Source organism: Carcharhinus amblyrhynchos, unplaced genomic scaffold (assembly GCF_965287045.1).
Source record: "Carcharhinus amblyrhynchos unplaced genomic scaffold, sCarAmb.v2.hapA scaffold_38, whole genome shotgun sequence".
NCBI classification, from domain to species: Eukaryota; Metazoa; Chordata; class Chondrichthyes; order Carcharhiniformes; family Carcharhinidae; genus Carcharhinus; species Carcharhinus amblyrhynchos.
The window spans coordinates 5,736,967-5,749,264 of NW_027649779.1; the positions used below are offsets into that span (position 1 = coordinate 5,736,967).

Consider the following 12,298-nt stretch of genomic DNA (forward strand, 5'->3'; position numbering starts at 1 on the left):
CTCTGTCTCTAAAGGGTCCTGAGTTCAACCGCATCCCACCCATGACTGGGGGGGACATGCCTGTCTGGGAAAGCGGGGAGGAACCGTGTAATAGGGAAATGGAGCGCAGGTGATGGGTTTAGGAGAACGGAATTAAGCCAAGACAGGGATGGTTAAATTTTTATTCAAAATTTATTTAAAAATTCAGAGAATATTTTACAGCAAAATTGTTTTTTTTAAAGTTTGGAAAGTGAACATAGCGATCGAGGGTCACATTGAGAACAGGAGACATGTACAGAGAATCCGTCAATATTTGTACATCTGTTACATACACCAGAAAGAGAATACAGATCCTTAATAGAAAGAGGAATTAACAAACGTGAATAGGGAATGAGAAATTATTTATACATGAAATTTAAACTAGGGGGGAAACTATTAACCACAATAACATTATAACAAAAAAAAACTCGTACTTTTCACACTGAAAACTGAAATAATGTCTAATGTTGCCTCAATTACAGATCCAGAATGATAAACTGAGAGAAATTTACTGATAGATTCACCGAGAGCAGATATTATATTGAAGCCATACACAGATCTTTATAATCAGCTGAGGGAAATCTGCAGCGTCCAAAATTCAACCCATCATTTGATCTGTAAAATAAAGAGACAATATTGAAGCAGATGTTTCTGATGCGGGACATTAATGTTTTTAATCAGTGAAACATTGAGAGATTTTTCAAATCCATTCTGCCAGTTTGAAATGTGAGTGAATTGAATCATCTCACCTTCATCAGGGTGACGGCAGTGCTGTAGAAAATGCTCAGGAAGAACAGGACGATGAATGTGGAAGCGGTTGTCCAGATGTTGCTGTTATCATCCTCACTGTCTTCAATCCAGATGCGGTCGGTGGGGTCTGAGGGACAGAGACCAGGAAATGGAATTAGATTCCTTTATTTATCCAGGGAATCTTATTGTTTTCTTTTCCCTGTTCTCCTTCATAAACTGTTCATTCATTCTCATCTCTAATTTTCAATGTATATCTCCTGTTAAATTCAGGACACTCAGTAACAGATCTCCATAACTATTTTCACACCTGCTCCTTATTGGTATTCCTTGGAGAGTCCATGTCAGAAAGCACTGAAGGTGTTTTCTTGAGAATCAGTTCATTTTGAACTATTTGCCACGAACCCTTATTGAAGAATGTTCTGACTGATATAGAGGAACATTCCCCTGTCAATGATTGTTTCCACAGATGGTGACTGATCTGTAAACTGTGAATGCTGCTGTTTAAGATCTGGGATGTAATTTCTAATCTTTGCTTCTTTACGGTGGAAATGTTTAGTAAATCATGAGCTTAATTCAGTTTCTCAACGTGTTTGGCGGTGTTTTGAGAATTGGGATCGTTATCGGTGTGTATGTCCATTCAAATTCACACTTCAATTTTACTTTCATCATTTACCTGCCGTTTATATTTAAGATTGTGTCTGTGTGTGTGTGTGTGTGTGTGAACACTTCCTGAGCTGCATTAATCTTTGGTCCTGAGTTAATCTGTGTGTATGAGGGATTCATTTGCCTGTGTTTGTTGATTTGTGTAGTTGTGTGTCTGTGTGTATAATGTATTCTTCAGACATTGTGGATAATTTGTATAATTTGTATAATTTATTCTTCAGACATTGTGGATATATGACTATTATTGTGTGAAGTCTCTGTATATATATTAATGCCACTCTTAACGTGTGCCCGTGTTTCTGCCTATTTCAATGTGTGAATTTCTGTCACTCGAGTAATGTTTCCTTCCCTTTCCGTGTGTGTCTGATCCTCCGTGTGTTTGTGTGTATCTGTTAACATGTTAGTGCATGTAAATCCGTGTTGATAGTTATTTATAACAATGTGTCAGCATATACCTGTGTTTCCATGTGTAGTACTGTGTCCCGTGGTGTTCTGTTCTGTGTGAGCATGTGAATGTTTGCATCCATATGTTTGTGTGAAAATATTTTGCTCTCTGTTTATCTATATGCAGTGTGTTAAAATTGTTACATGTATTTCCCTGTATAAGTGATAATGTGTATAACATTGTGGGTCTCTATATCTGCAATCATTTCAGCGTGAACATGTGAGAATATGCATTTGTTTGACTGTATGTATCTGTATGTGTATGTTTTGGACCTGCATGCGTGTTATCTGTCCGCATTGTGTGTACACATGTATGTGTTTGTGTTTGGGCCTGTGTACCTAGTCACGTATGTTTAGGTAAGTGTGTACTTGTGTGTTTGTATGTGGTTCTGCGTGCGTTTGTACATATTTGGTAATTTGTGTGCATGTTTTGTTTTGTGCCTTCTTGTACAAGTACGTGTCTGTGTGTGCGGGTGTGGGTGTATGCCCCCTTGTGCATGCATGTGTGTGTGTGCGTGTGTGTGTGTGTGTGTGTGTGTGTGTGTTTGTGTGTGTGTGCATGGTGCGTGTGGGACAGAGAGAGCGAAAGAGAAAGGGAGAGAGAGTATTTGTGTATGCATGTATTTTTGTTTGTATACGTGTGGTCCATTAGTGTATTTGTGGGAGCGTACTTGTTTGAGTTCGTTTGTGCGTATATTGTGTGTTCTTCTGATCCGTGAATGTACATTTTTATTTATGAATGTATCTGTGTTTTTGTTGTGTATGTATTTGTGTGTATTGTGTATTTGTGAGATTCTGTGTCTGTATTTGAATGTGCCTGTCTATATTTCTGTGTGTGGGAGTACGTGTATGCGTTTGTGTGTGTATATTAACATTCTGTATTCGTGTGCATATGTATGAGTATGTGTATTTGTGCAATTGTGTCCACGTGTCTGTGTGTGCGTGTGTGTGTGTGAGTGTGTAGTGTGTCTGTATGTGTGAGTGTGTAGTGTGTGTAAGTATGTGTGTGTGAGTGTGTGTGTGTGAGTGTGTGAGTGTGTGTGTGTAGTGTGTGTAGCGTGTGAATGTGTGAGTGTGTGTAGTGTGTGTGTGTGTGTGTGTGTGTGTGTGAGTGTGGGTGTGTACGCCTATGTATGTATGTATAATTGTGACAGTTGTGTGCAGTATTATCAGTGTGTGTATTTTTTTAACTGTTGCTCCAAGTTTCACCGACAATAGTGAACTGAATATGATCCAGAGAACCCGAATAGTGGAACATATTTTCAATGTTTTGCTGTAGAAATGTATTTTATGTGAGGGGCACGGTGATATCAGGAGAGAGAATGAAATAATTCATTGATGTATCTCAGAGACCTCAGGGACAGAACAGTTAAAACCCGGGGAGGAATCTATGACTTGTTTGAATTTGTATTCTGGGAAATCAATGCCAGCACATGGTTAACAGGAACAAGAGTGTTGAGACATTTTAAAATTATGTTGCATTAGTATAGATATATTTCAATGATTAAGATAATGAGACTTCGAAATCTGTAGCAAGTAAACCGGAAACTAACTTGTACTGTTGGCAACTGGGTCCTTATAGTAGAGAACTGTTCCCTTCCAAACACGGGAGAGGGAGGAGAGTGAGCTCAGAGTTTCCCTCTCTCTACCCGGTGATACAATGTCCCTGATGGTTCTAACCACTGAGGAGGTGGAGGTGAGTGCATTAAATAATGACATTCCTCCTCTTTTCATTGAGGAAGTTTTGGGACATGGATTAGCTCCTGCTCCTCCCCTCTCTTTGCTGGGTTAGTGGGAAGCCAGGATGTTAACAATTTCACTCTCCCTCAATCCGATGGGGGGAATATTTCTCCATGTTTTTTGTGTGTGACCCTCACTTCAGTTCCCAGTGGGTGCGGTGCAGCAGCTTAAAGAGGAGGTCAATGAGAGAAGAAGGGACGCAGAGATCTAAATGTTGTGTTCGTGTGTCAGACATGTTAAAAATGTCGGATTTTTTCCCCCTCAGCGGGAGGAAAGTCAGTGAAGATATTTTGCAGAATCCTGTAATGAATGTGCTCTATTCTATCCCTGACCCAGTGTCTATCTCCGCTGGGAGCACTGGTTCAACAATGTTGGGTCCGAGAAATGAAATTATCTGACTCAAAATCAAAGATATGGAAGTAAAACTGAAAAACAACCAATTAAACAATTGGGTATTTCATTGATCGTTAGAGGAAAATGTTTTTATTCTTTTTATTGTAGTTTTTAATGGAAGTGAGTGACTCTCATTGACATGAATTAACCGTGTCCATCAGTGCAAGGGAAATGTTCACAAAACTGGGTTTACCGCTGGATTTGTCAACTGTTCTGTTGATGATCTTCAAGGGGATGGCTTCATGTCCGACCACACAGGAGTAAGAAGCGCCGCTGGACCATTCCTCTGCTGCAATGGATAACAGGCTGTACATGAAGAAGGAGCTATCGCCGTTCTCCGCCACCACCTCGGTGTTCCTGTAGTTGCCGGGATTCACCGGCTTGTCGTTGATGGTCCACTTGACGAAGATCTCTCGGGGGGAGAAACCTCTCACTAAGCAGCTGAGGGAGACGAAACTCTGAGCGGAGACGTCTTCTGCCGAGGGCAGGAGGACAGAGACGACCGGTTCCCGCGGATTTGGATCTGCAGAAAATGTACAATAAATGTCAATAAACTGGAGAATTCTGGAGACAATGAAGCCACTGGTTAGATATCAGGAAAATGTGCTTCGCTTCTGATTTTAACTGTTCCCATTTTTGATTTGCAGCTTGGAGGAGAGGTGAACACAATTGTTTTCTCAAATAACTCAGGGGGGGTGGAGTGGAAAGATTCAGAAAGTTTACAGCACAGAATCAGGCCATTCGGCCCAACTGATCTACTGTTTCTTTTTGTTTTTTTCTTTTTATGCTCCACATCTGGGTCCTCCCTCCTTCTTCGATCTAAACCCAATAACATCGCCTTCAGTTCACTTTTCACTCATCAACACATCAAACTCCCCATAAAAATATCACTCGGCCCAGAGTCGTTTAGTTCAGGGGAGAACATTCATGCACTGAATACTAAACATTGAGTAGTACACTTTCACTGGAGATAGACACAGTGATGCATTTACATAGAAACATAGAACAGCACAGGACAGTTCAGGCCCTTCGGCCCAAAATGTTGTGCCGAGCTATGTCCGAACCCAAGATCAAGCTATCCCACTCCCTATCATTCTGGAGTGCTCCGTGTGCCTATCCAATAACCGCTTGAAAGTTCCTATAGTGTCCGACTCCACTATCACAGCAGGCAGTGTATTCCACACCCCAAACACTCTCTGAGTGAAGAATCTACCTCGGACATCCCTCCTATATCCCCCACCATGAACCTTATAGTTATAACCCTTAGTAATAGCAACATCCACCCAAGGAAATAGTCTCTGAACATCCACTCTATCAATCCCCCTCATCATCTTATAAACCTCTATTAAGTTGCCTCTCATCCTCCTCTGCTCCAAAGAGAAAAGCCCCAGCTCCCTCAACCTTTCCTAATAAGACCTACCCTCCAAACCAGGCAGCATCCTGGTAAATCTCCTCTGCACTCCACTATCACAGCAGGCAGTGTGTCACTCTCTCCAATGCTTCCACATCCTTCTTAGAGTGAGGTGACCAGAACTGAACACAATATTCCAAATGTGGTCTCACCAAGGCCCTGTACAGTTGCAGCATAACCCCACGGCTCTTAAACTCAAACCCCCTGTTAATAAACACTAACACACTTTAAGCCTTCTTCACAGCTCTATCCACTTGAGTGGCAACCTTCAGAGATCTGTGGATATGAACCCCAGGATCTCCCTGTTCCTCCACATTGCTCAGAACCCTGTCGTTGACCCTACATTTATTGTTTCAATCTCTCAGCTCACCTGTTTCCTTGTGGATAGATGTTCTTAGAGGAGTCGGCAGATCCTGATGGCTCACCACGCACTCAAACACAGCCGCACTCAGCCAGGCTTGTGTGGAGATGCTTAATTCGCTGATCACGCTGTCAGGATCCGCTCCGGGCTTTTTGGCAATCTCTGATTTCAAATACTTCCTGTCTCGGATCCAGGACACGTTAACGCCATCAGGAGGATGAGAAATGATGCAGGTTAAGGTCGCAGTCGCCTCCAGTATGACCTGTTCTATTGGTGGTGGCTGTATCTTCACTGTGGTATCAAGGCACTGGGGAGGATCTGTGAATGAGAAATGGAAATGAACCCTAGTTCCCCTTCAGAAGCAGGACAGCAGTCTTCAGCCTGAAGGAGACAAAGTCGCCTTCAATATATCAATCTCTAACTCTCGCCTTTCACCTTCCATGGCGAATGGGAAACCAGCTTGCTCTATGGAATTATTCGCTGTATTAAATATTGAAGCAGCGGTAACATTTCCATGAATCAGCATTAGAGAATTCCCAAACAAATACACCATCCTGAACTCAGGGAAAAAGTAAATTTATAAATAAGGTGGATGCACTTTCTAATATTTTACCCCTGTGCTGTGACCTGTGAAACAGTCTCACACCTACTGTCTCTCCAAATTTTACCAGCTGTCTCAGGAACAAGCTGACATCAAGGCCACCTCACTCACTATATTACTTCAAACCGAAAGGGGGCACTCTTTTAAGGGGAGGCACTGGCATATGGTGTTGTCAATGGACTTATAACCTCGGGCTAAGGCTCTGGGGACACAGATTCGAATCCCATCATTGCAAATATGAAATTTGAATTTTGTAAAAATCTACAATTCAAAGTTGAAATGGTTCTCATGAAGCTATTGCTGTAAAACCCCTCCTAGTTCACAAATGCTCCTTAGCAAAATCAACCTGCTGTCTTTATCTGGCCTGGCATGCATGTGACTCCAGATTGACAGCAACGTGAGTGACACTTCAGTGCCCTCAGGTTTGCGAAATAAATGCACATCTCAGGAAGGAATAACAAAAAATTGTTTTTCTGATGAAATTCTGAATGAAATATTGTCCTAATGCAGCAAACTACATGACAATAACTTACAAGTTGTTCTCTGCTTTGTACCAACTTTAATAGATCCCTGATTCTGATTAACATCAGAATGATATATGTTGTCCTCTGTTTGAGTCTCTTACCCTGAGATGCGCTGATGTCCAGACGCTGAGTGTGCCCTTGATGAGTGACCTGGCAGGTATAGACCCCTTTGCTGAACCATTCCCCAGCGGAGACTGTCAGGCGACTGCTGGCCGAGAAGTTCCCGTTCACTTCACAGGGGGGAGAGGTGACAATTCCTGAATGCGTGGGTTTCCCATTCTTCAGCCAACTCACTTCCATTGACCCTGGCTGGAAATCGATGATTGAACAGACGATGATTGCGAATTTCCTGTTTGAGATTTCTTTACTGGAACTCACGGTGATGATAACAGTTGGATGGATCACAGGCAGAGGGCCTTCAGAATAAAAAAAACAGATCAGTCATTTCCTGCAGAAGATGTGGATCAATTAAACATTTGTCAACAGAGGGTAGTAAGGGCGTGGAATGCCCTGCCTGCAACAGTTGTGGACTCGCCAATTTTAAGGGCGTTCAAATGGTCAGTGGATAGGCATATGGATAACATTGGAATAGTTTAGGTCAGAGGGTCATTAGATTGGTTCCACTGGTCGGCGCAACATCGAGGGCCGAAGGGCCTGTACTGCGCTGTAATGTTCTATGTTCTATGTTCTAACTCATTTGAAGTCAATAGACACTAACTGGACCAATCCAGAGGGCAGGACTATGCACATCTATTTAAATGAGTTATAACCAAGGCCCTACATGTTAACCACAGTGTTTTTGTTTTACAGAAACTCCACAACACTTACATTGCATTCCAACGCTCTTGACTGTGTTGATGTGTCGAACCTCATAGTCAATTGTGGGGCATTCTCCCGCTGAGTCGCTGATGGTTAACTGGCTGCTCATGGTGTAGGTTCCATCTGTATTTCTCACTGACGGGAACGTCTTAGACCCAATGGTAAACGGCTGCCCTTTTCTCTTCCAGGTTAGTTTGGCAACATCTGGAGAGTAATTCATCGCCAAACATCCGAAGGTGATGGAGCCGTCGGAGTTCTGTTGCTGACAGGAGGAGACCAGGCCGTAGAGAGTGGGCGCAGATGGTGTCGCTGGGAAAGAATAGCCAATTGAACAAGTTAGACTCGTGCGTTTATTAAGTCAACAAACATATTGTTACAAATAGGTTTCTGTATTAGATATAGCTCTTGGTGTTAAAGGGATGAAGGGATGTGGGTAGTAGGTGTGATCAGGATAGTGATGAGCGCTGACCAAAGTGAATGGCGGAGTAGGCTCCGAGGGCCAAATGGCCAACTCCAGCTTCTATTTTCTATGTTTCTATCTCGAACATTGATTAGAATTATGAACTTATCCCTAATATTTCCCGAATAAATCTTTCATCCGCCTTTGAGATGATGTTACTTCTATCATTTGGGAATTGTCATCTCTGTAGAAACTCATATCCCTGTCTCCACTTCTATCAAATTAGGAAGAAAAAAACACATTCTGTTAGTCTCACAATGACATGTCATTCATTGGATAAACAGAGAACAGCAAAAATTTTCTCCATTATTGTAGCAACTATTTACTTCTCAAACAACAGCAGTGTGTGATGAACCGCTGTTCATTTCTCAAACAACAACACTTTGTGATGAAGAAGTTCTCCCTTCATTCAGACTATCCACTCACCTGATGAGGGAGCTCCAACAGCTCGTGATTCCAAATAAACCTGCTGGACTTTAACCTGGTGTTGTGAGAATCCTTACTGTGCCCACACCAACCTCACTCCGGCATCTCCACACTAGTTTTGGAAATTGCCTGGGTTCAAACTGATTGGTGTCCCTTCCTCTCTCCAACTCACTGCCTCTCACTCCACAAAACGGAGATTAGTGACTTTGCTTCAAAAATACCTCCGGAATGAATACTTACTGAATGATCAGGAAACTCGAAATGTGATTATAAGTTCAAATAAATCCAACATTGACTAATTGAAGGATCATACATTAATAGCAGGAGTTTCCCATTCGGGTCCTGAAGTCTCCTCCATCATTCACTGAGATTACAGATGAGCTGATTGTGGTGCTAGCTCTATTCTGAACCTCCTCACTCCGCCCATCCATCACCCGCTCTCTGCCCATTTCCCCAGCTCTTTGCCCTTTCCCCTGGCTCTCTGCCTTTCACGGTGGCTCTTTTCCCCTTTTATCCGGCTCTGTGTATTTCCACCTGGTTCTCTACACTTCCCACCAGCTCTGTGCCCTCTGCCCCGGCTCTCTGTTCTTTCCCTCAGCTCCCCACGCTGTCCCTCAGCTCTCTGCCCTCTGTCCCTGCTCCCTCCCCTGTTTCTCCTTTCCCCCAGCTCTCTGACCTTTCCCCCTGACTCTCCTGCCCTTTCCCCTGGGCTCTCTGGCCTTTCCCTCGGCTCTCTGGCCTTTCTCTTGCCTCCCTGCCCTTTTCCGTGCCTTCCTGCCCTTTTTCCTGGTTCTCCCCCCTTTCCCTGGTCTTTCTGCCCTTTCCCCCATCTCTCTGCCCTTTCTTTCAGCTCTCTCCCCTTTCACTGGTCTCTCTGCCCTCTCCCCCTGCTCCCTGTCCTTTCCCCTCTCTGTCTGCCCTTTCCCCTGGCTTTCCGCTCTGTTCCCCGGCTGTGTGCCCTTTCCCCCAGCTCTCTGCCCTTCCCCCAGCTCTCTGCTGTTTCCCCTGGCACTCTGCCCTCCCCTCACCCCGGCTCTCTGCCCTTTTCCTCGCCTCCTGTTCTCCCCTGACTCTTTGTCATTGCCCCTGGCCCCGAGCCCCCAGCGATTCCCTCCAGCTCTCTGCACTCCCAGGGCAGCTCCCACCTTTGAACACCAAACTGCTACTTGAGATCTTTCTTCTCTCTCGTTGCAGACCCTCCCCACACAGATTCAGTGAGTGTGAGTGAGGGAATGTGAGTGTGTGAGGGTGAGTGATTAAATGAGTGAGAGTGGATGAGTGATGGTGTATGTGTGAAGGAAGGTGGGTAAGTGAGGGTGAGTGAGTGAAGTTCTTTGAATGAGGATGAGTGATTGAGGGTGAGTAAGTGTGGGTGAGGGTGAGAGAGTGTGAGTAAATGAGGGTGTGTGAGAGAGGGTCGGTGAGTGAAGGAGGCTGGATGAGTGTAGGTAAGCAAGAGTGAAAAAGTGTGGGAGAGTGAGTGAGGATTTGTGAAGGTTAATTGAGATGGGCGAGTGGAAGTGAGTGAGATTGAGTGAATGAGGTGAGGGAGTGAATGTAACTGTGTAAGTGAGGGGTGAGAGTGAATGAGTCAGGGTGTGTTACTGAGGGTGGTGTGTGAGGGAGAATGAATGTGGATGGGTGGGAGAGTGAGGGTGAGTGAGTGAAGGTGTTTTAGTGAGGATGAGTGATTGAGGATCTGTGGGTTAGGGTGCGTGATGTTGAGTGATGATGAGTATGTGAGGGTCTGTGAGTGAATGTAAGTGCGTGAGTCTGAGTGAGTTTGAATGGGTGAGGTGGCGTAAGTGAGAGAGACAGAGAGACGGTCATTGAGCTTGAGTCTGTGGGGGTGAGTCTGGGTGATTGAGGGTCGGTAGGTGAGTGAGTGAGTGTGAGTGAGAGTGAGTGAGACTGGATGAGTGAGGGTGGGTAAGTGGGGTGACTGAGTGAGTGTGAGAGAATGGGGTGAGTGAGTGAGTGAGAGTGAGTGAGACTGGGTGAGTGAGGGTGGATTAGTGGGATGAGTGAATGAAGGTGAGTATGAATGTTGGTGACTGACTGAGGGTCCAAGTCAGTGAGTGAGGTTGAGTGAGTGAGGTTGAGTGAGTGATGGTGTATGAGTGTGGGTGGCTGAGTGACAGTGAGTTAATGAGGGCGCGTGAGGGTGAGTGCGTGAGGGTGAGTGAGTGAATGTGGGTGCGTGACTGAGGGTGTGAGAGTGAGTGAATGTGAGTGAGTCAGTGAGGGTGTGAGAATGAGAGAGGCAGGGTGTGTGATTGAGGTTGAATGAGTGAGGTTGAATGAGTGTTTGTGGGTGAGTGAGGATGGATGTGAGTGAGTGAGTGATTGTGAGTGAGTGAGTGTGTGAGGGTGTGAGGATGAATGAATCAGGGAGTGTGTTTGACTGAACGAGTGAGGTTGAATGAGGGTGTGTGAGTGCTTGTGGGTGAGTGAATGGGGATGGATGATTGTGGTTGAGTGAGTGAGGGTGAGTGAGTGAGGGTGAGTGACTGAGGGTGAGTGTGTGGGGGTGAGTGTGTGGGAGTGAGTGTGTGGGAGTGAGTGTGTGGGGGTGAGTGTGTGGGGGTGAGTGTGTGGGGGGTGAGTGTGTGGGGGTGAGTGTGTTGGGGTGAGCGACTGTGGTTGAGTGAGTGAGGGTGAGTGACTGATGGTGAGTGAGTGGGAATGAGTGATTGTGGTTGAGTGAGTGAGGGTGAGTGAGTGAGGGTGAGTGAGTGAGAGTGTGTCAGCAAGGGAAGGTGGGTAAGTGAGGGTGAGTGAGTGGAGTTATTTGTGTGAGGATGAGAGATTGAGGGTGAGTGAATGAGGGTGAGTAAGTGAGAAAGTGTGTCAGCGAGAGAAGGTAGGTAAGATAAGGTGAGTGAGTGAAGTTATTTGAGTGAGGATGAGAGATTGAGGGTGAGTGAATGAGGTTGAGTGAGTGAGAGTGTGTCAGTGAGGGAAGGTGGGTAAGTGAGGGTGAGTGAGTGAAGTTGTTTGAGTGAGGATGAGAGATTGAGGGTGAGTGAGTGAGTGTGAGTGAGGGTGAGAGAGTCAGTGAGCCACCTCCTCCTCTCCCTCTCCATCGATCTTTTCCCGATTCCCTACATTGATCAGCTTTCAGTAACAGGGCTGTGTAAAGTCAGGAATCAGTGTAGATCACCGGGCAGCTGCTTTAACGTCGGGGCCTTTCTTTCAGAAACACGGATCAGTGAACAAATAGACAGACTGAGGGAGCTGGAAGGGAAGCTTCCAGCAAAACTAGGGTCACACAGGAATCAAGCACCAAGTTTACACCAGTATTGGGGAGCCAGGCGGACTTAGTCTCAGCCAGATCCCTTCTTATTGATTGTGTCTTTGTGTCCGGTGTAACACATGGAAATCCCTACTTCTGACCTCCTGTTGGATGGAATGTGTCATTGATGAAGCAATAGAAGATTGTTGGTCCCAGAACAGCCCCCTGCCGAACTCCAGCAGTGATTTCTCAACTTAGATGTTTGACCTCCAACCACCATCACCATCTTGCTTTGTGCTAAATATGATTCCAAACAGAGAAGAATTTCCCGCTGAAACTTATTCACATGAGTTTTACTCGGGCTCCTCGATCCCACCCTCATTCAAATGTTAGTGGGGGAGGGGGAGGGGGTGGCCGAGGTGGCACAGTGATTAACGCTGCTGCCTCACAGTT

The 12,298-nt window shown here is 45.0% G+C and overlaps 1 protein-coding gene across 1 annotated transcript in view; it reads left to right on the top strand.

The window, feature by feature from the left end:
- The window catches only part of LOC145362417 (uncharacterized), a 1,142,232-nt gene that overhangs the window by 826,615 nt on the left and 303,319 nt on the right, over positions 1 to 12,298 (top strand). The gene's annotated exons all lie outside the window — the stretch shown is intronic.